At 53.1% G+C, this 26,251-nt stretch overlaps 1 long non-coding RNA gene across 2 annotated transcripts in view; it reads left to right on the plus strand.

Moving 5' to 3' along the window:
- LOC311526160 overlaps nucleotides 1-26,251 on the plus strand; it is a 42,131-nt gene that overhangs the window by 2,174 nt on the left and 13,706 nt on the right. The window contains exon 2 of one of the 2 annotated variants that reach the window (XR_014712958.1): nucleotides 7,058-7,269. The exons of the other annotated variant lie outside the window; for it this stretch is intronic. This is a non-coding gene — a long non-coding RNA (uncharacterized lncRNA). The remainder of the gene's footprint in view (nucleotides 1-7,057; nucleotides 7,270-26,251) is intronic. 2 annotated transcript variants of the gene reach the window in all.

The raw sequence follows: 26,251 nt of genomic DNA on the forward strand, positions 1-26,251 counted from the left end.
ACAGGGCTCACCAGGAGCTATTCCGTAGGATTGCCCTCAATATGGGCCTCCAGGCGGAAGAAACAGTTGAGCAGGAGGATCCGATGGTGGATACTCTGACACCTGAGGGTCCCTCCAAGTCACACTCCCTCTCATAAAGACCATACAAACAAATTACAAAACAATATGGCAGACCCCGGCCTCCATCACGCCAACGGCCAGGGGCGTAGAACGGAAATACTTTACTCCCTCCAGTGGCTACGAGTTCCTGAGTTCCTGGAAGCCAAGGATTTGGACCTCTTCGGTAGGAAGGTCTACTCCTCCTCCAGTTACACATAGCCAACCAGCAGGTGAACCTTAATAGACATAATTTCAACTCTTGGGTGGCCATGTCCCAGTTTAAGGATCACCTGCCCCAGGACTCTCTCTCTGAGTTTGCGGCTTTGATCGAGGAAGGGAAGGCGGTGACTAAGACTTCCTTACAAGCCTCCCTCAAGTCAGCAGACTCTGCAGCCATAACCATTGCCTCGGGGGTAGTCATGCGACGCTCAGCGTGGCTCCAGGCATCAGGCCTCCCTCCAGAGGTCCAGAATACCCTCTAAGACCTTCCTTTCGAGGGTTTGGGCCTTTTCTCGGAGCAAACAGACTCCAGGCTGCATGGCCTTAAGGATTCTCGGGCCACGCTGAAGTCGCTAGGGATGCATACTCCGGCAACCCAGAGAAAGCCCTTCAGGCCTCAGCCTCCACAGCAGAGGCAGTATCAGCCCCGACCCAGGCAGGAACCGTATCGCAGGCGGGGCAGAAATAACAGGCGGAGACAGAACAACGCGCCTAACCAGGGCCAAAATAAACCCCAACCCAGAAACAAGCAAGGGTTTTGAAGGCACGCCTGAGGACAGTGTACCAACCCAGTTCCCCGATCTATCCCCATGGTTTTTAAACCGACTGTCCCACTTCTACTGTGTGTGGTTCCATATAACATCAGACCACTGGGTCCTACGCATGGTACAGGTGGGATACTCTCTCCAGTTCTCCTCCTCCCCTCCCTCCCACCCACCTTCCCTGTCCCTCTTCAGGGACCCCTCTCACGAGCAACTCCTTATGCAGAAGGTTCGTTCAATCCTCAAGATAGGAGTGGTGGAGGAGGTTCCACAAGAGCTAAGGGGAAAGGGATTTTACTCCCATTACTTCCTAATCCCCAAGCCAAAGGGAGGTCTTCGACCCATTTAGACCTTCGCGGACTCAACAAATTTATGGTCAAACTCCAGTTCTGCATGGTCTCCCTAAGCACTATCATTCCATTGCTGGATCTGGGAGATTGGTACGCTGCCCTCAACATGAAGGAGGCATACTTCCATATCGCTATTCATCTGGTGCACTGACGCTTCCTCTGGTTTGTCATAAACCAACATCATTACCAGTTCACGGTTTTCCCATTTGGCCTGTCCACTGCGCCCCAAGTGTTCATGAAATGCATGTCGGTGGTGTCAGCCTTCCTGCGGAAAAGGCAGGTTTGAGTGTACCCGTACCTTGACGACTGGCTTCTCACAGGTTGTTCCAAGGACGAGGTCCAGTCCCATGTGGCGATGGTCATGGACACATTTCCATGGGACTGGGGCTCCTCCTCAATGTGCCCAAATCTTCTCTCATACCCACCCAAAGGTTAGAGTTTATAGGGGCAGTCTTGGACTCGGTACAGGCAAAAGCAAGCCTTCCAGAGCCCAGATTCCAAGCCATAGAGCAGATTGTGAATTCAGTGCTTCGGTATCCCACTACCAAAGTCAGATGTTGCCTACAGCTAATAGGACATATGGCAGCATGCACGCACGTGGTCAGCATGCCCGACTGAGACTCAGTCCCTTGCAAGTGTGGCTCGCACTGTCTTACCATCTGTACAGAGACCCCCTGGACCTCGTGGTGATGATCCTGGCACATGTTCTAGAATACCTGTGCTGGTAGCTGGACCAACTAGTGGTCTGTTCAGGGGGTCCCCTTTGCCAAGCCCCAACCTTCTCTGATGTTAGTAACAGACACGTCAGATCTGGGCTGGGGCGCACACTTAGGGGACCTGAGGACACAAGGATTGTGGTCAAGGGACGAGATACCTCTCCATATCAACCTGAAGGAGCTCAGGGCCGTTTGTCTGGCCTGCCAAACCTTTCATGCCACATTGCAAGGTCACAGCATGACAGTCCTGACAGACAACACTATCGCCATGTTCTGTATAAACAAACAAGGTGGAGACCGCTCCTCACCTCTCTGCCACGAGGCTCTCCTTCTCTGGGACTTCTGTATAGCCCAATCCATTCAGCTGAAAGCATCCTACCTCCCAGGAGTGCCGAACGAGCTTGCGGATCGCCTCAGCAGGTCATAACACATGCACGAGTGGTCAATCAGATCGGACATCATACAGTCAGTCTTCCAGAAGTGGGGTTATCCCCAAGTAGACCTCTTTGCCACCAAGAGCAACTACAGTGCCCTCAGTTCTGCTCATTCCAAAACCACAGTCTGGGCTTGATTGCCTATGGGTTCTTAATACCATGGTCTGAAGTATGCCTTCCCTCCTACCCCGCTTGTCCACTGGCTCCTCCTCAAAATTTGCAGAGACAGGGCAACGGTGATCATGATCGACCCGTGTTGGCCCCAACAGCATTGGCATACAACCCTACTAGAACTGTCTTGTAGACACCCCGATTGCCCTGCCCCTCCACCCAGATCTGATCACGCAGGACCTCCTTCACCCGAACCTGCAATCTCTGCATCTCATGGCGTGGAAACTCTGTGGCTAAATCCCATGGAGAGCCAGTGCTCTCAGTCGGTGAGACAAATTCTCCTCGGCAGTAGGAAACCTTCCACTAGGGCTACCTACCTGGTGAAATGGAAAAGGTTTTCCTGTTGGTGTGAACCCAAGCACCTTCAACCGCTGTAGGCTACCATCCCAGTTATTTTAGAATACCTCCTACACCTTAAGCATCAGGGTCTATCCCATTCCTCCATCAGAGTACACCTGGCGGCCCTTTCAGCTTTCCATCCAGGGTGGGCACTCGGTATTTTCTAATCCCATGGTGGGGTGATTCCTCGAAGGTCTGGAGAGGGTGTTCCCGTATTCTCACCCACCAGTCCCAACCTGGAACCTGAACCTGGTCCTCTCCAAACTCACGAGCCCACCATTTGAGCCCCTGGCCACTTGTTCCCTCGTCTACCTTTCTTGGAAGGTGGTGTTCCTGGTGGCCATTTCATTGGCAAGGAGGGTGTCCGAGCTGAGAGCCCTCACCTCTGAACCGCTTTATATGGCGTTTCATAAGGACAAGGTGCAGCTTAGACCACACCCGAAGTTTCTCCCCAAGGTGGTCTCCCAATTCAACCTGGGTCAGGACATTTGCTTACCAGTGTTCTTTCCAAAACCCCACACGAGCCCAAGACACCGCAGCCTACACACGCTGGATGTCCAGAGAGTCCTGGCGTTCTACATAGAGTGCACAAAACCTTTCCGCAAGTTGACCCAATTGTTTGTCGCCATAGCTGACAGAATGAAGGGTCTTCCTGTCTCTGCGCAATGCATATCATCCTCGATCGCAGACTGCATTCGCACATGCTATGAGTTGGCCAAGGCCCCAGCCCCAGCAATCACAGCCCATTCAACCAGAGCACAGGAATTTTCGATCTGTAAAGCAGCCACCTGGTCTTCAGTGCACACATTTACAGCCCACTATGCTGTTAACCAACAGGCCAGAGATGATGCAGCAGTCAGCAGAGCTGTTCTTCAATCAATCGTTCCATGATTCCTACACTCCTCCAGTGGTAAGCTTGGAAGTCACCTAATTGGAATGGACATGAACAATCACTCGAAGAAGAAAAGATGGTTACCTACCTTTCGTAACCGTTGTTCTTTGAGATGTGTTGTTCACGTCCATTACAATATCCACCTCCCTTCCCCTCTGTCAGAGTCTATGGCAAGAAGGAACCAAAGATGGGTCGGGCCGGCAGGGTAATATATACACCACCAGGAGGGTGCCACTCTAGGGGGGCTCCCCTACCATCCTGATGGGAGCTGCTAAGGGAAAAAGTTTCCAACGTCCATGCACACGGTGCACACACACCTAATTGTAATGGACATGAACAACACATCTCAAAGAACAACAGTTACGACAGTTATGAAAGGTAGGTAACCGTCTTTTCTTCGAGATGTGTGTCCCGATGGGTGCTCCACTGTAGGTGTAGGTGTGCCCCTGCACCTCTAAGCAGAGATTTTTGACAGAAGAGTCCTGTTGAGCCCGCGCATGTGCTCTCCCTCCCTCGTGGTCTGCCTTGAGGCTATTTAGTACTGCACAGGCGAACCCCCCTCACTTCCTTCTCTATCGCAGAGCCCTATAGAGAACTCCGAAGTAGAGGGGAGGAGGGTGGGTTGTGGAGCACCCATAGGGACACACATCTCAAAGGTGAGTAACTTCTTCTTCTTTGAGTAGTGTCCTTGTGGGTGCTCCACTGTAGGTGACTTCGAGCAGTACCCACCACTGGAGGCTGGGACTTTGGAGTGGAGTCTTTTACTACAGAGAGCACTGCGGAGTCGAAGATGGTGTCAGTGGCCAAATCTTCAGTGATCGCATAATGTTCTGCAAAAGTATGGGCAGAGGCCCAAGTTGTTGCTCTATAGCAGGGGTCGGCAACCTATGGCACACGTGCCAAAGACGGCATGCAAGCCGATTTTTAATGGCACTCTGCTGCCTGCTGGGTCCCATCCACTGGCCCCACTCAGCCCGCTGCCGAACCTAGGCTGGCAGCGGGCTGAGCGGGGCTGGTGGCCGGGACCATGGCAGGCAGCGGCATGCCATTAAAAATCCTGCCCACCCCGGCCCGCTCTTCTCTGCACCCCGCCCTCCCCCCCCTTGCAGGGGCAGGGTGAAGAAGCTTGGTCCTGTCAGCTGCTGCTGCAGGGCAGGCAAGGTCCCCCCTCCCCCACCATGCTGGGTTCCTGCCCCTCCTCTTCTCCCTCTCTGCCACCGATCAGCTGATGGCCCTTGGGGGGGGGGGGAGGGAGAAGCGGAGCTGCAGCGTGCTTGCTGCTCCGGGGAAGAGGTGGAGAAGAGGTGGGGACGGGGCCTTGGGGAAGGGGGTTGGAATCAGGGCATATCCCCTCCAGCCCCCTGCCGTGAGCCACTCTGGGCAGGGGGCTGGGAGCACCCCCAGGACCCTAGCCCACACCCCCAGCCCTCTGCCCTGACTCCTACATCCCCCAACACACACCTCCGCCCCCTGTCCTGACCCCTGCACACCCCACACACCCCAGCCCCCCATGCCCTGACTCTTGCACCCCCCACATTCCCACCCCACGCAGAGCACCAAATGGGAGCTCCTGCACCCCCCCACACACACATTCCCACCTGCACACCTTGCACCAAATGGGAGCTGCCCAGGTAAGCACTCCACACTCAAACCTCCTGCCCCAACCCTGAGCCCCCTCCCTCATTCTAGTTCCTGGCCAGACCCTACACCCCAACCCCCAGCCTGCTCCTTCACCCCCAGCCCTGTGCTCAGTGCACTCCCATCCTCAGCTCAGTGCAGAGAGAGAGGAAGAGAATGGGCTAGAATCAGGGAGAAGGTAGGTACCCACTCTATGTGGGCAGGGCCGGGATCCCAGACCAGCAACGAGCTGAGCAGGGCCGGGAGCCGGGACCCTGGCTGGCAGGACGGGCTGAGCCACTCAGCCTACTGCTGGTCTGGGGTACCGGCCGCTGGCACCGCTCAGCCCGTTGCCAGTCTGGGGTTCTGGCTGCCGGCCCCTTGCCAGCCGGGGCCCCGGCCACAGGCACCACTCAGCCTGCTGCCGGCCTAGGTGAATGGAACCCCAGGCTGGCAGCGGGCTGAGCAGGCCAGCGGTGTAAGATCAGCATTTTAATTTAATTTTAAATGAAGCTTCTTAAACATTTTGAAAACCTTGTTTACTTTACATACGACAATAGTTTAGTTATATAATATATAGACTTATAGAGAGAGACCTTCTAAAAACGTTAAAATGCAATACTGGCCTGTGAAACCTTAAAGTGAATAAATGAAGACTCGGCACACCACTTCTGAAAGGTTGCCAACCCCTGATCTATAGATTGCTGAGATAGGGGTATCCCTACGGAATGTGATTGAGGTAGAAACTGACCTTGTTGAGTGCATATGGACTCTGGATGGAAGCAAGTTGTGCCCTTGATAAGTGATTAATGCAACTAGAGACCGTTTTGGATAGTCTTTGAGCCTATATCACAGAGCTTTTGGATCTTTCTGTGGATGAAAGGAAGAGTTTAGGGGATTTCCTGAAGTCCTTAGTCCTGTCCAAGTAGAATGCTAATGTCCTTCTAAATTCTAGCATATGCACAATTGTCTTCCAGGTGTCACAATGTGGTTTTGGGAAAAAACAGGGAGATGGATCTGTTGAGTCATATGGAAAGTACAGAGAAAGTAGGGAGAAACTTGGGATATGGCCTTAGAGTTACTTTGTGTTTAAAAAAAAATGCTGTGAATGATGGATGTGCCATCAGGGGGAGGGCTAGCTCAGTGGGGGAGGGATAGCTCAGTGGTTTGAGCATTGGCCTGCTAAACCCAGGGTTATAAGTTCAATCCTTGAGGGGGCCATTTAGGGATCTGGGGCAAAAATTGGGGATTGGTCCTGCTTTGAGCAGGGGGTTGGACTAGATGACTTCCTGAGGTCCCTTCCAACCCTGATATTCTGTGATTCTATTTCTCCTATGTGCCTGGCTGTGGTGATGGCAATTATAAATGCTCTCTTCACGGACAGGTGTAAGAGAGAACAAGTTGCCCCGGACTCGGAGGGAGGTCTAGTCAAAGCCCTGAGAACTAGGTTAAAGTCTGCGGGTAGTGTCGCATGCAGGAAGAGATTCCCAATGCCCTTAAAGAATCTATGCATTAGTGGGTGAGCAAACACCAAGTGGGAAGCTGTTTTTGCCAAGAGATGTACCTTAAGGGTCCTGAGTGAGAGTTTAAAATGTAGTGCAAAATCAGGGGGAGGAAAGATGAGGTTGGGTCTGTTTGTTTGGAATGACACAAACTTGGAGTCATTTCCATTTTGTAGATAAGTATGCTGCGTGGTCAACTTTTGGTTGTGTTGCAACACGTCTTTCAGCTCATCAGAGCATTCTGCCTCTAAGTCTTGGAACTAAGAAGAAGCTAAGCCTGGAAGCAGAGGACCCATGGGTTGGGGTGAAGGATCAGCCCATTGTTTTGAGAGAGTGGGTGAGGGATGGGCTGAAGAGAAACAGAAGGGCATATTGCCATCTGTGTCAGGTAAGGGAGCCAGACTTGTCATGGTCAAGAGGGGCAATCAGAATAACTCTCGCTTTGTCTCATTGAATTTTCACCAGAATCTTGGATAGAGTAGGAAACTGGGAAAAGACATACAAGTGGGCCCTTTCCCGTGGGAAGATGAGGGCAACTGCCAGTGAATAAAGAACAGGAGTACTTGTGGCACCTTAGAGACTAACAAATTTATTTGAGCATAAGCTTTCCTGGGCTACAGCCCACTTCATCGGATGCATAGAATGGAACATATAGTAAGAAGATATATATATACATACAGAGAAGGTGGAAGTTGCCACACAAATGGTAAGAGGCTAATTACTTAAGAGGAACTATTATCAGCAGGAGAAAAAAACTTTTGTAGTGATAATCAAGCCCCCTCCCACACTCTGAACCCCTCGGCCCCAACCCAGAGCCCCCTCCTGCACCCCAAACCCCTCATCCCCAGACCCACCCCAGAGCTTGTACCCCCAGACAGAACTCTCACCCACTCTCGCATCACAACTCCCTGACCAGCCTGGTGAAATGAGCGAGTGAGTGAGGGTGGGGGAGAGCAAGCGATAGATGGAGGGGGGATGGAGTGAGTGGGGGGTTGGGCCTTAGAGAAGGGGCAGAGAAGGGGACTGGACAAGGATGTTCGGTTTTCTGTGATTAGAAAGTTGGCAGCCATAGCCCTGTCCCCTCCCTCCCTCTGGCCTGCGACACTCATCTCTGGCAGCTTGGTTTGAATTGAACTATAAATGCTTCAGGGCAAGAACTGGTACAATCAGTAGCTTCCCAAAGGGGCAGCACTATACTATGATGGTACAGAACAGGGACTGTCTCCTGCTGGGTGCGTACAGCTCCGGGCACACTGGGCCCTGACCTCTGATTGGAGCATACCAGTGCTAGCATAATAAACATAATAATTAATACATGAGATTAAATCAAAGCCTCACGTTGACAACAGCCATAGATCACACTCGTTAGGCCACGAGGCCCTTGCTGCTCCTGTGATTAATTACACCTGTGAGCTGGGTAACCCTCCACGCTCATACATGGCTGGCTTCACATAACTGTGCCCTGCTGTAAGTGAGGCTGCAAGGAGGAGAGCGGGGGGGAAATCAGGCATAGTTCAGCTGTGGGAGCAGGGAAGCCGCCACAGAGCCATGCAGACATTCTAACTAGGGTGTCTGCATTACTGACACAAGGAGCTTAGGGGAGCGTGGTGGTGCAATCCCAAGGCCTTGGGTAGAGACACACCAGTAAAGCAGCCTTAGCAAACTCCTCCCCACAGAATAAATATGACAAGCCTGTTTTGTAGGCTAGTGGGGATGGAAATGGCTGTTGTTGGCTCTGCCCGCTGGCCCCTTCAGCAACATTTTAAAAATCAAAAGAAACACTAAAACAAATATTTGCACAGCTCTCCAACTGCTTGCTAGCTCTCCTCTCTCTAGTGCTGTAGGGCCTGAGGCAACGCACAATGAACTCACCAGTCCTGCCATTAACTGCATCAGGCCCATAAACATTATTACTGATTTTTTTCTACTGCTTAAGGCCACCCCTTCCTCCTGTTAAAGCTAACCTGCTGCACTGCCAGTGATTACCCACAATTCCGCTCTCCCAGACCTTTCCAGGAATGCGAGAGCAAGAAGAACATATTCAATTAGAAAGGGCATTAGCAGAGACCTTCCTGCAAGATGTCTTCTTTTAAAACAATTATTTCAACCATAACAGCAACAGAAACAATGACAACCAAGCAAACCACAAAACAGCCAACATGCCAACATCCCCAGGAACAGCTGCAACTATTATGAGCCTCGTCATTCTGAAATGCTAATATTAACAGGTTGGAAAATGGATGCTAATATTTTGGCCCCTCTGAGACCTGTTATTAAAGCAACCTGGCAATGGGATATGAAACATGCAAGTCACTCTCCCACCCCATCCCTCAGTTTCCCCTCCCACTCTTCATCTCTTTTATAATGGTGCCAACTCTCACTGTTTTATCATGAGTCTCGTGATGCTGCCTGACTGAGGGCAAGACAAGAGACAACAGGTGGATCCACTAGTACAGGCAGGGGCAGCACAATGCGCCAGTGAGACCATTGTGGTTAGAGTAATAATCAGCAGTCACAGCCCATCAGTAGCCTAGCCATTGTCCTGGCAGAGGTGAGTTTTAAGGCACGACCTGAAAGAGGAGAACCTAGTAGCCTTGCAGATGGTCACAGGAAGCATCTTCCATCCATGAAGCCATTCCTGTGCTGCTTGGCAATGAGGGTCTGCCACGCCCTGGGACTGTTTCCCACCACCACCATCTGTAGACACAAAGCGTCTGATGACATTAATGAGCAGCAGGGTTAAAACAAACAAAAGGAAGTACTGCTTCACACGTTGCACAAGCAACCTGTGGAACTCGCTGCCAGGAAATAGTGTGAAGGCCAAAAGTATAACTGGTTTTAAAAGAGAATTAGATAAGTTCAGGGAGCATAGGTCCATCAGTGGCTATTAGCCAGGATGGTCAAGGGGACAACCCCATACTCTGGGTGTCCATAAAACTCTGACTTCCAGAAACTGAGGCTGGATAAGAAGGGATGGATCACTCGAAAGTGCCCTGTTCTGTTCTCTCCCTGTGAAGCATCTGGCATTGGCCACTGTCAGAAGACTGGATACTGGGTTAGATGGTCCATTGGTCTGATCCAGAATGGTCATTCTTCTGTAAGGTGGAGACGGTAAAAGACAGTTACCTTTTCCGTAACTGGTGTTCTTCGAGATGTGTTGCTCATGTCTATTCCACAATAGGTGTGGGTGCTCACCACGTGCACTGGTACCGGAAGTTTTTCACCTAGCAGTACCCATAGGGGAGCGCCTTAGCTACCCCTGGAGTGGTGCCTCCATAGCGCGGTATAAGGGGCATTGTGCACTCCCCCATCCTCAGTTCCTTCTTGCCAGACAACTCCGACAGAGGGGAAGGAGGGTGGGATGTGGAATAGACATGAGCAACACATCTCGAAGAACACCAGTTACGGAAAAGGTAACTGTCTTTTCTTCTTTGAGTTATTGCTCATGTGTATTCCACAATAGGTGATTCCAAGCTATATCTGTTGGAGGTGGGAAGGAGTTCACAAACTCTCGGGACGGAGAACGGCCCTGCCGAACCCAGCGTCCTCCCTGGTTTGAGAGATGATCGCATAATGCGAGGTGAATGTGTGAACTGAAGACCACGTGGCAGCCCTACAAATATCCTGAATGTGGACATGGGCCAAATAGGCAGCCGACGAGGCCTCTGCCCTAGTCGAGTGCACCTTCACAATTGGTGGCGGAGGGATTCCTGCCAGGTCATAACAGGTACGGATGCATGAGGCGATCCAGTTGGATAGCTGCTGAGTGGAGATCAGCCAACCTTTCATGTGCTCGGCCAAGGTGATGAACAGTTGCGAGGACTTTCTGAATGGCTTAGTCTGCTCCAGGTAAAAAGCCAGAGTCTCACAGGCAGACTATTGAGGCGGCGCTCCTCACTAGATGCATGGGGTTTGGGGCAGAGGACCAGCAGAAAAATGTCCTGACCCATGTGATAGGCAGAGACCACCTTCGGGAGGAACGAAGGGTGTGGGCGGATCTGGACCTTATCTTTATGAAACACTGTATACAGGGGCTCGGAGATCAGGGCCCTGAGTTCCAAGATCCGCCTAACCAAGGTGATTCCAACCAGGAAGGCCACCTTCCACGAGAGGTGTGACCAGGAGCACGTGGCTAGAGGCTCAAACGGGGGTCCCGTGAGACGGGCCAACACCAGATTTAGAGACGATCCAACCCATAAGGAATCGGCCAGTCATAACATGGGAGAATTCCATGTGACCCTGCACTGGTAGATGGAAGGCCGATATGGCTGCCAGGTGCACCTTGACTGACGAGGGCGCCAGACCCTGGGCTCTATGGTGAAGGAGATAGTCCAGAATAAACTGGATTGGGGCGGCCACCGGGGAAACGCCCCACTTGTCCGCCCATCTGGAAAACTGAGACCACTTTGCCAAGTAGGCTCGGTGCGTAGAGGGCTACCTGCTTTCCAGGAGGATGAACTGAACTCCTTCCGAGCACGTCCTTTTCTCACTACCTAACCATTGAGCAGCGACGCCATGAGGTGGAGTGCCGCTAGGTTGGGGTGGAAGAGGTGGCCCTGGTCCTGGGAGAGCAGGTGCGGGTGAGACGGCAACAGCCATGGCGGGGTGACCACCAGGCCCATGAGGGTCCCGTACCAATGCTGCCTGGGCCATGCCAGGGCAATCAGAAGGACCCAGGCCTTGGCTATCTTTCTCTTTTCCAGGACCTTGCCAATCAGCAGGAATGGGGAAAAGACATAGAGAAACTGGCTTGACCAGGACAGGAGGAAGGCATCGAAGATAGTGCCCCATCCCAGCCCCCCAGAGCAGAACCAGGGACAGCGACGGTTCTGCCGAGTTGCGAACACGTGCACCTGGGGAGTTCCCCACACTTGGAAAAGTCTGTGCACCACCTCTGGGTGGAGAGACCACTCGTACTGAGAGGAGAAGTCCCTGCTCAAGTGATCCGCCTGCGTATTCCGGGCACCCGGCAGATGGAAGGCCTGTAGGCAGATGTCATGGGCTATACAAAAGTCCCAAAGCCTGAGGGCTTTGCGGCAGAGGATTGGGCCCCGCCTTGCCTATTGTTGTAGAACATTGAGGCCGTGTTGTCCGTGACAGAGTGTGAGTGGAAGGCCATGCATGCCAGCCGTACCGCCCTGAGCTCTTTGACGTTTATGTGGAGGGTCAGATCCTGAGCCGACCACAGACCTTGGGTCTGAACGTTCCCCACTTGGGCCCCCCATCCCAGGTCCAACACGTCAGACACCAGTTCCAGCGATGGGGCCCTGCCCCTGAATGGGACCCCTGGGAGCATATTTCTTGGGGAGGGCCACCACCGTAGGGAGGTGATCACTGGATCGGGCACCGTGAGGACTTTCTCCATCCTGTCCCTGGCCTGGGAGAACTCCAAGGCCAACCAGAGCTAGAGGGGCCTCATCCTGAGTCTGGCGTGAGGGATCACATACGTGCACGCCGATATGTGACCCAAGAGCTGGAGGCATGCTCTGGCTGTTGTCACCGGAAACCATGTGACCGTGTTAATGAGCCCCTTCAGGGTCTCGAACCTGTCCAGTGGAGGGAGGCTCTGGCCGAAGAGGCATCCAGGACCGCCCCGATAAACTCTATGCATTGTACCGGGACTAACGTGGACTTGCTGTTGTTTACCAACAGGCCCAAAGTGTTGCACATGGACAGAAGGAGCACCACATGATCCCACACCTGCGACCAGGAGCTGCCCTTGACCAACCAGTCATCCAGATAGGGGAAGATCTGGACCGCCCGGCACCTGAGGCAGGCCACCACCACCGGCATACCTTTCGTGAATACTCTGGGGGCAGTGGACAGGCCAAACAGGAGGACTGTAAATTGGTAGTGTTCCTGCCCCACCGTGAAATGGAGGAAGTGTCTGTGCCCCTCGAATATATAAATGTGGAACTACACGTCCTGCAGATGGAGGGCGAAGTACCAGTCCCTGGGATCCAGGGAGGGGAAGATGGAAGCCAGGGAGACCATGCAGAACTTGAGCATCACCATGTATTGGTTCAGGCCTCGCAGGTCCAAGATGGGCCTGACCCCCGTTTTGGCCTTCGGGATAAGGAAATAGCAGGAGTAGTACCCCTTGCCTTTGAACTCCCCTGGTACTGCTTCCACCGCTTCTAGGCCCAAGAGCTGCCCCACCTCCTGCTTGAGCAGACCCTCGTGCGAGGGGTCCCCCAGGAGGGATGGGGGCGGGGGGTGGTTGGGTGGGGAGGAAGTAAACTGGAGGGTATAATCCCAGGAGATGGTGTTGAGGACCCATCGGTCCGAGGTCAGCTGCAACCACTCCAGGAGGAAAGCACACAACCGATTGGAGAAGGGAAGCTTTATTGAGGGTGGATCCCTGATAAGAACTGGCAGGGCACCCCAGGGCGTCCCATCAAAACCGTCTTTTCCCTGCCTGCTTGCCCTTGGAGGACCCAGGCTGGGGGGCAGGCCAAGACTGACTCAGTGGGTGCCTCTTATAGTCCCGCAACTTCTTATAAGCAGTCTCGTATTTTGAATGGGTAGCCTGAGCAGGAGACTGCTGCAGCTTGAACTTAGGTTTAGCCGGAGCCGGAACATAGAGAGTCTGGAGCGTTGTGCGGGAGTCTTTCAGGCCATGCAGCTTTGTATCCATTTGTTCCGCAAACAGAGCTTTGCCGTCAAATGGCAGGTCCTGCAGGGAGGTCTGTGCCTCGCTGGACAGCACAAAGAGCAGGAGCCATGACGCCCTTCTCATGGACACTGCGGAGGCCGTGGACCACGTGGCTCTGTCCGCTGCATCCGAAGCTGCCTGCAGGGTTGCCCTGGCAGCCGCTGTGCCCTCCTCCACCAGCACTTTGAACTCCTTCCTGTTGTGCTCCTGGAGGGAGTCCTTGAACTTGGGCAGGGAGCCCCACAGATTGAACTCATACTGGCCCAGGAGAGCCTGGCAGTTTGTCACCTGTAACTGGAAGCTCGACGACAAATACATTTTTCTTCCAAATGAGTCCAGCCTCCTTCAATCTTTATTTTTCGGGTTAGGGGCTGGTTGGCCCTGCCGCTCACTGTGGTTGACCAACTCAACCACCAGGGATTTAGGAGCAGGGTGGGTGTATTCATATACCCCTTTGCAGGTACAAAATACTTGCGTTCTGCTCTCTTAGAGATGGGGGCCAATGAGGCCGGCGTTTGCCACAGGGCATTTGAAATTTTCGCCACCCCTTCGTGGAGAGGAAAGGCCACCCACCCTGCCCAGTGCCAAGGAGGACAGTACATTAAACAGGGAGTCCAAGGGCTCCTCCATCTCCTCTGCTGGGAGGTGGAGGCTTGATACCACCCTTTTAAAGAGTTCTTGATGGGTCCTAAAAAGTCCTCTTGCGGGATGGAGGGAGGAGGGGCCGTAATCACCTCATCCGGGGAGGGCAAGGAGGCTGGTGCGGTACTCTGGGTGCCCGCCAGCCTGGAGGGTCCACCACCTGGTCGGTCTCTGGGCTTTGTGCCAAGGATGTATGTCCCACCGACTCCTTCCTCGGGGGTCTGAGGCTGAGGCTCCAGCCACAGAGCGAGCCCCCACCAGGGGCTGCATCGGGGGCCACGGTGCCCACTGGTACCATTGGGCTGGCCACAGGGTCCGGTGCCACTGCACCTGCTGTAGCACCGGCAGATCCGGCTGTTCAGCATGGCTGGACGACTACGAAGGGAGGCCAGGCTGACATATGACCTGCCCCTGTCGCTGGACTGGGAGGAGCAGCAGCACCGGGAGAGATGCCAACCACGGGACCACGATCCCAACGTGGAGGACCGGTACCATTGGTAACAGCTGCCCTGCGATTGGCTCCAGCACGCAGATCTGCAATGGCGAGACAACGGCGACTGACGCCTGGGGCCGTGGAGGCAATGCCGTGGCGGGGTCCTGGAGTGGGACAACAAACAGGAAAGACGTCAACGTTCATGCCGTGACCGGCTGTGATAGCCCCTCCGAGACGAGGACCTTTGGCATTGTCTGCCTCAGTCCCGTCGGTGTTCGCTCCTCGAGGCAGAGCGGTGCCGAGAGTCTCGGTCAGATGGAACCCAACCAGACACCCGGGTGGGCATCAAGGACGATCCACGTGGACTTTGCCCTGAAGGGTTGCTGGGCGGCGAACGGCATCAGGAACGTTCCCTCGACCGAGACCAGTACCGAGCCAGGGGTGACTGCGGAGATCCCAGCGGCAGCTTGCCTCTCAACTGCGGGGCCGACATCAGCAGTGCTCCTGGTACCACCATGGACATAACATCCCGGGCTGCCTGCAGGGCCTCCGGTGTGGAGGACATCCGAACATCCGGGGACACCTGCTCCGAATGGGCCGCGCTACTCCACTCGACTTGAGTCAGAGGCCTAGAGGCCGGTGGGGATCAAGGACTGCCCAACATGGGTCTAGCCTCTGTCCCAGGTATACTCCAGTGCCATGGAGAAGAAGGCCTCTTCCTAGCCTTCTTAGCATGCCCCATGGATGGGGAGCAGTGCCGACTAGTCGATGGCGTCAAAGGGTCTCTGCATACCGACACCGCGGTGCCTGGTGCCAACTCGGAGCGGTGTGCCAGAGCCGGGGTCAGCGCCAACTCCATCAGAATAGCCTGGAGCCTAATGTCTCTTTCTCTCTTAGTCCGAGGCTTAAACGACTTGCAAATCTTGCAGTGATCGCTGAGATGGGTTTCCCCCAAACAGTGTAAACAGTCCACGTGCGGATCACTCACTGGCATAGATCACCTACAAGTGTCGCACAACTTAAAACCCGAGGCACAGGCCATGTTCCAGCCTGGGCACTCTAGCTAAACTAAACTAACTAAACAACTAACTACACATACCATACACTGAACAAACAAGCAGTTTTGAGGACGAACTACAGCAAAGCTGGAGCAGAGCAGTTCCGAAGCACCTTCACTGGCGGCAAGAAGGAACTGAGGGTGGGGGGAGCATGCAGCACCCCTTATACCACGCCATGGAGGCACCACTCCAGGGGTCGCTAGGGCGCTCCCCTATGGGTACTGCTAGGGGAAGAACTTCTGGTACCAGTGCACGTGGTGAGCATGCACACCTATTGTGGAATACATATGAGCAATCACTTGAAGAAGAAAGGTGAGATGGCAAAACATGGAGCTAAACAGCCTTAGGTCCAAATTGTCAAACAGATTTAGGCACCTAACTCCTGGGCCTTTGGTCCTTATTCGCGGGCCTGCCTAACCCTGTAAGATAGGTCTGGAACATGCCCTATACTAGGTGACTGGCACACCTAGGCTTCTGCTTCTCACCTCAGTCCCTCACTGTGGCTTCCAGAATTCCCCCTTCCCTCTCCTTTTCCCTCCCTGGACACTGATGTGAAGGCCCTGCCAATGAGCCCGCCCAGCAGGCCCTGACTGTAGATTGTACAGCATTCGGTCTCCAGGCTACACCAGCCAGAAGCTGGAGCAGATCCACAGCCAGGCTGTCAAGTCCGGGTGAGGGAGCCCTGCCTGTGTCATGGGCTGTCGCTCCTCTTCCAATGGGGAGTGGTGAAGATGCTGCTGGAAAGCAGCAGGCACCTGGCAGAGTTTGATTAGCTCAACATCCTTTTAAGGCTTCTGTCCAACCGACAGCTCATTTGTCAGAGGCTCCAGGGACCACGGTTGTGATCTGAGCAGGATGGATTTGGTGAAGGCCAGAGAGCTCAGTAATAAGCTACAGCTCAGCGCAGTCTTGTGCTGTGCATACACGTTACACTGGCTACGGCCTACAGTGGTGTAGAGAGGCTAGCTGGGGCTTGTCTCTCTCTGGGGTGGCAGGGAACCACACCACCTCACTCCCTTTGGGGATAGCTCTTGTGGGGAATTAGTCCGGCTGCGCGAGTCTTCCTCTACGGCCTTAGTGAAGGTACAAATAAATACAGTGAGCCCAGGCCCTAGGTCAGGGTGGGGCAATGGTGAGTCAGGCACTCAGGCCCTCAGGCAGGGGCTGAGTAATAACAGTATATAATAACAGTAGGCCCAGGCCCAAGGTTCCAAAGGGCCTGGGAGAGGGGGAGACTGCCACCCACGAGTTGGGTGGCAGGGGGGACACAGGCCCTCCCACTCCACTGCTTCCCAGCCTGGGGCCCTAGCAGTGGCAGAAGACCCACTGCTGAGTCATTGGGGATCCTGGCCGCAACACACCGACATAGACTCTGGTAGTGCTGCAGGCTGCCCCTGGGCTACTTCCAGATTCCTCCTCTTGAGGTACCTGGGTCAGGGTGGTGTCCTCAGGGTTCCTCGGGATAGCTGGCCAGGGGTAGACTCGGCAACTCCTTCTGGTAGCTGGTGTGGGGCTCGCTCAGCAACTCCTCTGGGTAGCTAGTGCTCATTGTGGCCAGACTCTTCCATGTCTCCTAGGCGAGACAGGAAGTTGGCATTCGCATGGTCTTTGCCGGCCCTATGCCAGATGGTGAAAGCACAGGGCTGTAACACCAGGTACCAGCGCAGTAGTCTAGTGTTGTTGTTTTTCATTCTTGTTAACCATTGGAGTGGGGCATGGTCATGACTAATGTAAATGGGGCCCCGAGGAGGTAGTACCACAGGGCATCACAGGCCCATTTCACTGCAAATGCTTCTTTCTCTATTACCGCATAGTTCTTCTAGTGGGAAAATAATTTCCAGCTAAGATATAAGACCAGGTGGTCTTCTCGGTCAATTTCTTGGACAGGACAGCCTCGAGCCCTACCTCTGAGGCATCCGTGTGGAGGATAAAGTCACGGTTGAAGTCCAGGCTATATAGGACTGGCTCCCGACAGAGGGACTCCTTGAGTATCCGGAAAGCGTCTTCACATTCTTGGGTCCACGGCACGTGCCAGGGGCTATCCTTAGTTAAAAGTCCCATCAAGGGGGCTGCGCTTGAAGTGAACTGGGGGATGAATCGCTGATAGTAGCCAGGAATTGTTGCACTTGGAGTTTCGTGGTGGGCAGGCCGCCAGTGCTTGAACCTTCCCTACGAGGGGTTTCACTCGTCCTCCCACTATGGTGTATCCGAGGTACATTGCCTCTTCCCACCCAATGCGACATTTTTTTGGATTGGCCATTAGTCCTGCCTTTCGCAGGGATTCAGGACCGCGGCTACACGTTCCAGGTGGTCCTCCCACTGGTGGCTGTAGACTATGACGTCATCCAAATATGCTGCTGCATAGTCTTGATGGGGCCATAGAAGGCAATCCATTAGTTGTTGGAACGTCGCTGGGGCCCCATGGAGGCTGAACGGCATCCGGGTAAATTGGTAAAGTCCCGTTGGGGTGGCTGTCTTCTCCTTAGAGATGGGGTTGAGCAGGATCTGCCAGTACCCCTTACTGAGGTCGAGGGTGGTGATGAAACAGGCCTCCCCTAGGCGACCAAGCAGTTCACACGGGGCATAGGATATGCATTGAACCTCGAGATCGCGTTGCCCCGCCGGAAGTCTATACAGAAGCACTGTGTTCCAACGGGCTTAGGTACCAAGACCACCGGGCTGCACCACTCACTTTGCGATGGCTCGTTGACTCCTAGGGCTAGCATGGCCTGTATTTCCTCTTCGACCTCCTGCCGCATTCGGTGTGGCAGGGGCATGGTCGTCTCCCACATTACCTTCCCTGGTTCGGTCTGGATGGCATGATGGACCAGGGTCGTGTAACTGGGTAGAACTGTAAAGGTTCTCCTGAAAGCCTGCAGGAGACATTGGGCCTGCTTTTGCTGCTTCTCTGTGAGCATGTTGCCGAGTTGGGGTCCTGCAGGGTCCTCTGTCAGGGGCGCGCGGGGACCCATCTCTGGTTCCAGTGGGTAAGGGTTAATTAAGAGGCCTTCCTGCTCCCGCCATGGTTTCAATAGATTCACATGATATCGCTGGGTCTTCTTTCGACAGTCGGGCTGGTGGACCTCACAGGTGATGGGCCCGACCTTCCGGGTCCCATAGGGTCCCTGCCAATGGGCCAACAGCTTCGATTCACTCAACGGTAGGAGGAGCAGGACCGATCACCTGGCTCAAAGGCACGGACTTGTGCTTCTTGGTTATAGGTTCGTGCCTGGGCTTCCTGCACGGCTTTTAAGTTTTCGCGTGCTAGGGCTCCGGCCTGAGCGAGGTGCTCCTGGAGCTTGAGAACATACTTCAGGAGGCCCTGGCTTGGAGACGGAGACTACTCCCATGTCTCCTGCATTGAGTCTAATAGGCCCCGCGGGCAGCGGCCATACAGTAGCTCTAACGGGGAAAATGTTGTTGATGACTGGGGTACCTCAGGGAGCACCAGCAGTAAGGGTGGGAGTAGCTGGTCCCACTGGCATAGCTCCTCTGCGGGGAACTTGTGCAGCATCTCCTTCAGGGTCTGATTAAATCGTTCCACCAGTCCGTCAGTCTGTGGGTGGTAGACAGAGGTGTGTAACTGTTTAGCTCCCAGGAGCTCGCATACCTGCTGCAACAGCCGGGAAGTGAAGTTGGTGCCCTAGTCCGTTAGGATTTCCCAGGGCATGCCCACTCGAGCGAAGACCTTCACTAGTTCGCCAGCGATGGTCCAGGCAGTGGTGCTTCACAATGGCACAGCCTCGAGAAAACAGGTGGCATAATCAACGATGATCAGCACATACTGGAATCCCGTTGCACTTCTCAGGAGTGGGCCCACCAAGTCCATGGCCACCCACTCAAATGGCATCTCCACTATGGGCATGGGAACCAAAGGGGCCTTGGGTACCTGTGGGGGAGCTGCTAATTGGCACTCCGGGCAGGAGCTACAATAGTTCCTCACCTCCTGGTGAACGCCGGGACAAAAGAACCACGTCAAAATCCGGGCAAGGATCTTTTCATGGCCCACACGCCCTGCAGCAGGGATGTTGTGTGAAAGCTTCATTACTGCTCATTGGTGGCACCGAGGCACCAGCAGCTGGGTCCATGGTTCTCCCGTGCGGTGATCCTGTTCCACCCGGTAAAGATGGTCACGACGAAGCTCAAACCAAGGCCACTGATTTGCGCAATGCGGGTCAATCACGGCCCCATCGACAGAGGCTAGTTGTCTGTAGGCCCGACTAAGGGTGGGGTCTGCTCTTTGATCGCGGCAAAAGTCGGTGATAAGTTGGGGTTTGATAGCCGACCCAGATGGGGGGTCCTGGGATTCCTCGGTCCCTCCCTCGGGGTCTGGGGTCTCCTCCTTCTCCGGTTGAGCCATGGGGCAATATCCTCCCGGCACAGGGGTCAAGCGGAGGATCTCCTTGAACGCCGGCAAGTCTCACCCCAGAATCGTCAAGGAGCCAGGCCAACAACCATTTGTCTTGTGACCCCGGCCACCATTAGTGGGACCCGGGTACTGGGGTGTGGCCGCACATTGCCACGGATACATTGCAGCAGATCATCCCCAGGTGGAGATTGGCCCAGGGCCCCAAGGTCTGACAGATTAGCGTCTGGCCACAGCCTGAATTGTTCAGGGCCAGGATTGGGTGATCCCTGACAATTACTGCGTAACTCTTCTACCAGGCCAAGTTGATAGCAGCAAGGGCCGGGTTCAGTACACAGGGGTTCCCTCTCATCAAAGCAAATGCAAAAGTGGCTCGAGCCCCCACCCAGTGACCTGGGAAAATCTTACACACCCCCTGGGCGCCTCAAAGAGGCAATACTTCCCCTCTCGCAAGCACAGAGTCTCGATGTAGCAGAGAATCTTTAATAACATGAAGTAAATGACATCAGCATTAAATTGGGGAAACACCACAACTAGTGTTCATTAACCAAGCCATGAGCAAAGACCATAACCCACCCCAGCAAATTTGGCCACATCCTTTCCCTCGGGTTCTTGAGTCCCAGAACCCAAAAGTCTCTTGAGTCCAGCAATCCACAAATCACCCAAAGTCCAAAAAGTCCAGCCCCAGAGTTCAAAAGCTCATCTGCAGAGTGTTACTCCCCAGTCTGGCTAAAAATGTGCCTGTGTGTGGGGGAAAGAAGTAAGGGGCACCTTACGTGACCTGAAGCTGACTGCCACACAGGGCTCCACTCCACCACAAACGGCTCCGCTCTGCACAGCTTGCCGTCTCACGACTGCTCCACTCCGCCGTCTCACAAACAGCTCCGCTCTGCACAGCTCGCCTCGCCGTCTCATGAACAGCTCTGCTCTGCATAGCTCACCTTGCCGTCTCACCAACACTCTGCCAGTCTAGCCACGAACAGCACCACTGCACTCCAGATCTTCCAGCTCCCCACTACTTGACATAGTGCTCAGTGATTTCAGCTCATAGTAGTGGGAGCCTTAGTGCTGGTGCACCATAAGGCCAAAGTGAATTCAGCACAGTACCTGTAGCAAGACTCTTAATAGACCCAAAATTAGCTCTGACATTCCACAGTGGAGAGAGACAGAGGTGCAATTGGTGTTTCAGGCCCTCACAAAGGGGCCCACACAACCAGGTACTAATACCTATCTCAAGCCTCTCTCAATTCACAGAGTTTTGGAACCCATGTCCCTTGCCTAGCGAGTGCTACTTAGTTGATGGTGAGTCCCTCTATCATAACAAAAGGCCAAGCACAGTTCCCATAATCAGGGTAATAACAATTTATTCTTCTTGCCCCAATAACAGAGACACTGGGGATCCCACAACAGCCAAAGTGACCATTTGGGCAGCTATGACCTCATTCTAGGCGGGGTGTGTGTGTGCCTATGCAAATGAGATCAGCCCCTGAAGTTCTTTTCCACAACTTGCCACACCTCACCACCAGATGTCAGGGTGGAGCTCATCCTGACTCTGCTTACATCCTCCCCCCAGCAGAGAATTTGTCGTCCCGACAAATCACACTCCCTTTATACCAACTCATTGGTTTCCTCCAAAGGGCCTCAGAAAGCCCACTTTAGCTTCCAGAATCTTGTGTGCTAAATGTATTGGCTCCTCACTAGTTACCCCAGGTGCATCATAAGTTAACCGTTTTACTGGTCTTATCACTCTGTCTCGTCTATTGAGAATCTCTGTTGCCAAGGTAGGGGGAACATCCTCTTGATTGACGGATGGAGAGGCTTCCTTTGAGGGTCCCTTGGCTACTGGCGTAGGCCCCTGCACTCCTAGTTCTAACGCTGGAGGGCCCAAGGTGCCCAGGACATCCTCTACCTGTGTGTCTCCACTGTCCAATAACCTGTGTGTGTCATCACACGGGGGTCTCATCAGCGGCACAGGAGTGTCAGAAATGGGCCTAAATAATTCCATCATGGGGGTGGAAGAGGGAGAACTCTCGTTTGGTTCAGCTGATCGAGACTGAAATCTTGTCTCCATCCCAGGATACACCAGGGTTGTGTCTTCCTCCTCAGACTCACTCTCAGATGTGCAGAATAGTGGTAAGTTAGCTGCAGGGGGCCCGCTGTCTGTGTTGGATGGCGGCTTTGGTCTAGCACTTCTGTTCTGCCCGGCTGCCCTGTCGTGGCCCATCTCATAAGGGGTGCTTACCAATTCCCCCAAGGGAGCAAAAGGTTTCTGTGCACCGTCTTTATTTGCCTTGGACTGTCTTCAGGTTTGATCTTGTAGACCGGCAGATCTCCCAGCTTTTCCATCACCAGGTAAGGTATTGCCTTCCATCTGTCAGCTATCTTGTGTTTGCCAGCAATACCCAAATTTCGCAGCAGGACTCTGTCCCCCGGCTGGAGCTCCTGCGAACGCACTCTAGCATCATATCGATGTTTGTTGCGATCTGTGTTCTTCCGAGCCGCAGTGGTAGCTAAGTGATAAGCATCCCGCAGCTTTTCTCTTAGTTGGGATACATATTGCTGATGATGAAGTGAGCTGTAGCTCACGAAAGCTCATGCTCAAATAAATTGGTTAGTCTCTAAGGTGCCACAAGTACTCCTTTTCTTTTTGCAAATACAGACTAACACGGCTGTTACTCTGAAACCTGTCATATTGCTGATGAGTTTCATAGCTATCTCCATCCTCTGATACACCAAAGCACAAGTCTATGGGTAATCTTGGTTCTCACCCAAACATCAAGAGATATGGGGTGACTCCCGTAGCATCATTCTTTGTGGCATTGTAGGCATGCACTAGAAATGCGACATGCTGGCTCCAGGTTGCCTTCTGCTCTGGTCGCAAAGTTCCCAACACATCTGATAGGGTTCGGTTGAACCTCTCTGGCTGAGGATCACCTTGGGGGAGATAAGGCGTTGTCCTAGACTTTTTAATTCCTGCTATCTTCAGCACCTCCTTCAGAAGGTGACTCTCAAAATCCCGCCCCTAATCAGAGTGTATCCGAGCCGGAAATCCATAGACTGAGAAATATTTGTCCCACAATACTCAAGCGACGGTGGTGGCCCTCTGATCACGTGTGGGATATGCCTGTGCATACCGTGTAAAATGGTCAGTCACTACTAGAATGTTCCCAACATTCCTCTTGTCTATCTCTACAGACAAGAAATCAATGCATACCAGTTCCAAAGGTTTGTTGCTGGTGATGTTCTTGAGATATGCAGCCCTCGTGGGCAGAGTTTTCCTTTGAACACATCGAGCGCAAGTCTCACATTTCCTGCGAACATCTTCAGCCATTCGGGGCCAATAGAACCTACTACGAATAAGTTCCAGGGTCCTCTCCATCCCTAAATGCCCAAAGTCATCATGCAGGGCCCTCATGGCCAGGGCTCTGTACTCTTTTGGCAGTACTAGTTGTGCTCGTTGCTTTTGTAAAGGGTCGGTGGTCATTCCGTGTAGCACTCCCTGAATCAGTTTTAGTTTGGTCCATTCTCTCAATAGTAGTTTACCCTCCGGGTTAGGTGGGACAACCACAGCTGGGCTTCGCCCCTCCCTTTTGGCAAGTAGTGTATCACGAATGTCAATATCTTGCCGTTGGGCTTCTTGCCAGTCAGCCGCATTGAGCATGGACAAAGGAGATTTGTCCAATGCAATATAGTTCACTGAAGCAGAAGGCATGCATTCAGGGGGCAGGCCCAAAGCTTCTGCAACACATCCCTGAAGGCTCTCATGGGCCTTTGGTTCTCGGCGACTCACACTGCAAATAGCTCTCACTCCATCTGTGGGTATCACAGCAACTTCTGGAGCCTGCGGATGCCTGGACAATGCATCTGCATCTACATTGCTTCTCCCTGATCGGTACTGAATGCTGAACTCATAGCTAGCCAAGGCGGCCACCCATCTCTACCCTGTAGCATCCAGCTTCGCACTTGTTAACACATAAGTCAGTGGATTGTTGTCTGTCCACACCTGGAACTGAGCACCATACAAGTAGTCTCGAAATTTCTCAGTGATGGCCCATTTCAAGGCCAAGAATTCCAGCCTGTGGGTGGGATAGCAAGTTTCACTCTCAGACAATCCTCGGCTGGCAAAGGCTACAGGTTTATGTTTGCCTTCCACTTCCTGGTACAGGACTGCTCCTAGACCCTCCAAACTGTCATCAGTATGCAGGATAAATGGTTTGCTTGGGTCAGCAAAAACTAGGACTGGAGCATGAGTTAGGCAAGTAATGATTTCTCGAAAAGCCCTTTCACATCTCTCATCCCACCGTGGCCCAAATGGTTTAAAGGGGCCATAGTGTCTCTGCACAGGAGGCTTTGGGGACCTCCCCTTATTCTTGGTCTTAGATTTGTTCTTGCTGGACTGATGTCCCCTGGTAAGATCATTCAGAGGCTTTACAATCGTAGCATAGTTTTTCACAAACCTGCGGTAGTAGCCACTAAATCCAAGAAAGGTCTTGAGTTCTCTGTAGTTACTTGGACGTGGCCATGTAGTGAGTGCTTCTATTTTATCAGGATCAGTACTCACACCCTCTTGGGACACAATGTGACCCACATACTTCACTGAGGTTCTGCAGAACTGGCATTTGTCAATTGAAAGCTTCAGACCATAATCCTCCAACCTATCAAGCACTTTAAGAAGTCTTTCTTCATGCTCCTCTAAGGTTCTTCCAAACACAATCAGGTCATCCAAATAAACTAACACTTGCAGTAAATTCATGTCTCCCACAACTTTCTCCATGAGACGTTGAAAGGTGGCATGTGCTCCAGAAATCCCTTGGGGCATGCGTTCGAACTGATAAAACCCTAATGGGCAGATGAAGGCTGTCTTCTCCTTATCTTCTTCTCCCAGAGGGATCTGGTAGTATCCACTTCGAAGATCCAACACAGAGAACCACTGGCTTCCCAGCAAACAGTCTAAGGCATCTTGCACTTGAGGCATAGTGTACTGGTCGACCACAGTACGGCTGTTTAGGGTGCGGTAGTCAATACACATCCGGATTTTCCCATTCTTTTTACGGACTACCACAATGGGTGAGGCGTATGGGCTGCAGGACTCTGTAATGATGCCATTCGCAGCCAGCTCCTGAAGATGATGTCGCACATCTTCCATCTCAGAGAGAGCAATCTTCCTAGATCTCTCCCTGAAAGGTCGAAAGTCAAGTAGTCTGATATTATGTTCTACTCCTTTTGCACATCGCACATATGCAGTGAGAACACCTTGGATCTTTCACAAAGTTTTTTCCTCAGGCGATCTTTCCACTCCTCGGACACTGGTGAATCTCCAAAGTCAAACTTTGCTGGGTCTATCGTCGGAACTTGAGTTTCTCACTGGGGTTTTACAATTTGACTCAGGCTCAAAGAGGTCTGCTATCTTTTGTCCTTGCTTCACAAAAATATCACAACTCGTTTCATTAGCAATCAGTATAGTCACCTCTTCATGGGCTTCAGCAGGTAGGGTTATGACTCCACTAAGAACCAGCACTCCTTCAGGGAGCCCTCCCTCGGTCGGCTGCTCTACCACTGCTAATGTTCTCTTACTGCCTTTCAGGCAGGTACTCATGACAATCACCTCCTTTTCTGTCATTGCAGGCACCACTAAGGGGACCGGGCCTGCGTACCTCAATGCTCGCACCGGCAAATCAGGCATCACTCTTTTTGCGTCCTCAATTTTTCTGTAGGCTGTGGCACAATGTGTGTGTATCACCAAGGTGTTCAGGTATTGGTCCCCTGCTCGCTGTCTGCAGTAATCTGCAAGTACCTTAAAGAGGCTGGAGTTGGTCCCTATTAGCACGGACACATCAGAGACACCTTTAGGGTCAGGGCATATTAAAGCTGCAGTGTCCACTTCCTGTCTTACCCCAGTGATCTCTTCTGGGAATTCCAAGTGTACAATGACATACCCCCGATATGGGTATTCATCCATGCTGAGGCCACACAGGCCAAGCCCTGTCAAGGGCTGTATAGGCAGATGCGTAAGCATCTGCTGGTAGAAAGACTGGAATATGATAATCACTTGGGATCCCGTGTCAAGCACTGCTCTACATTCTGTCCCTTCAACCTTTACAGTGACCTCTGCTCGAGGTCCTATCAATCCTGGTGGGATTTGGGTGGCATGGTTCTTTGCAGGGGAGCCTCCAAACCCTGCAGGCCTGGGCGGCTCCCTTCCCAAGCCCTGGGGCC

The sequence above is a fragment of the Lepidochelys olivacea genome (assembly GCF_965140295.1).
Source record: "Lepidochelys olivacea isolate rLepOli2 genome assembly, chromosome: 9".
Taxonomy (NCBI): domain Eukaryota; kingdom Metazoa; phylum Chordata; order Testudines; family Cheloniidae; genus Lepidochelys; species Lepidochelys olivacea.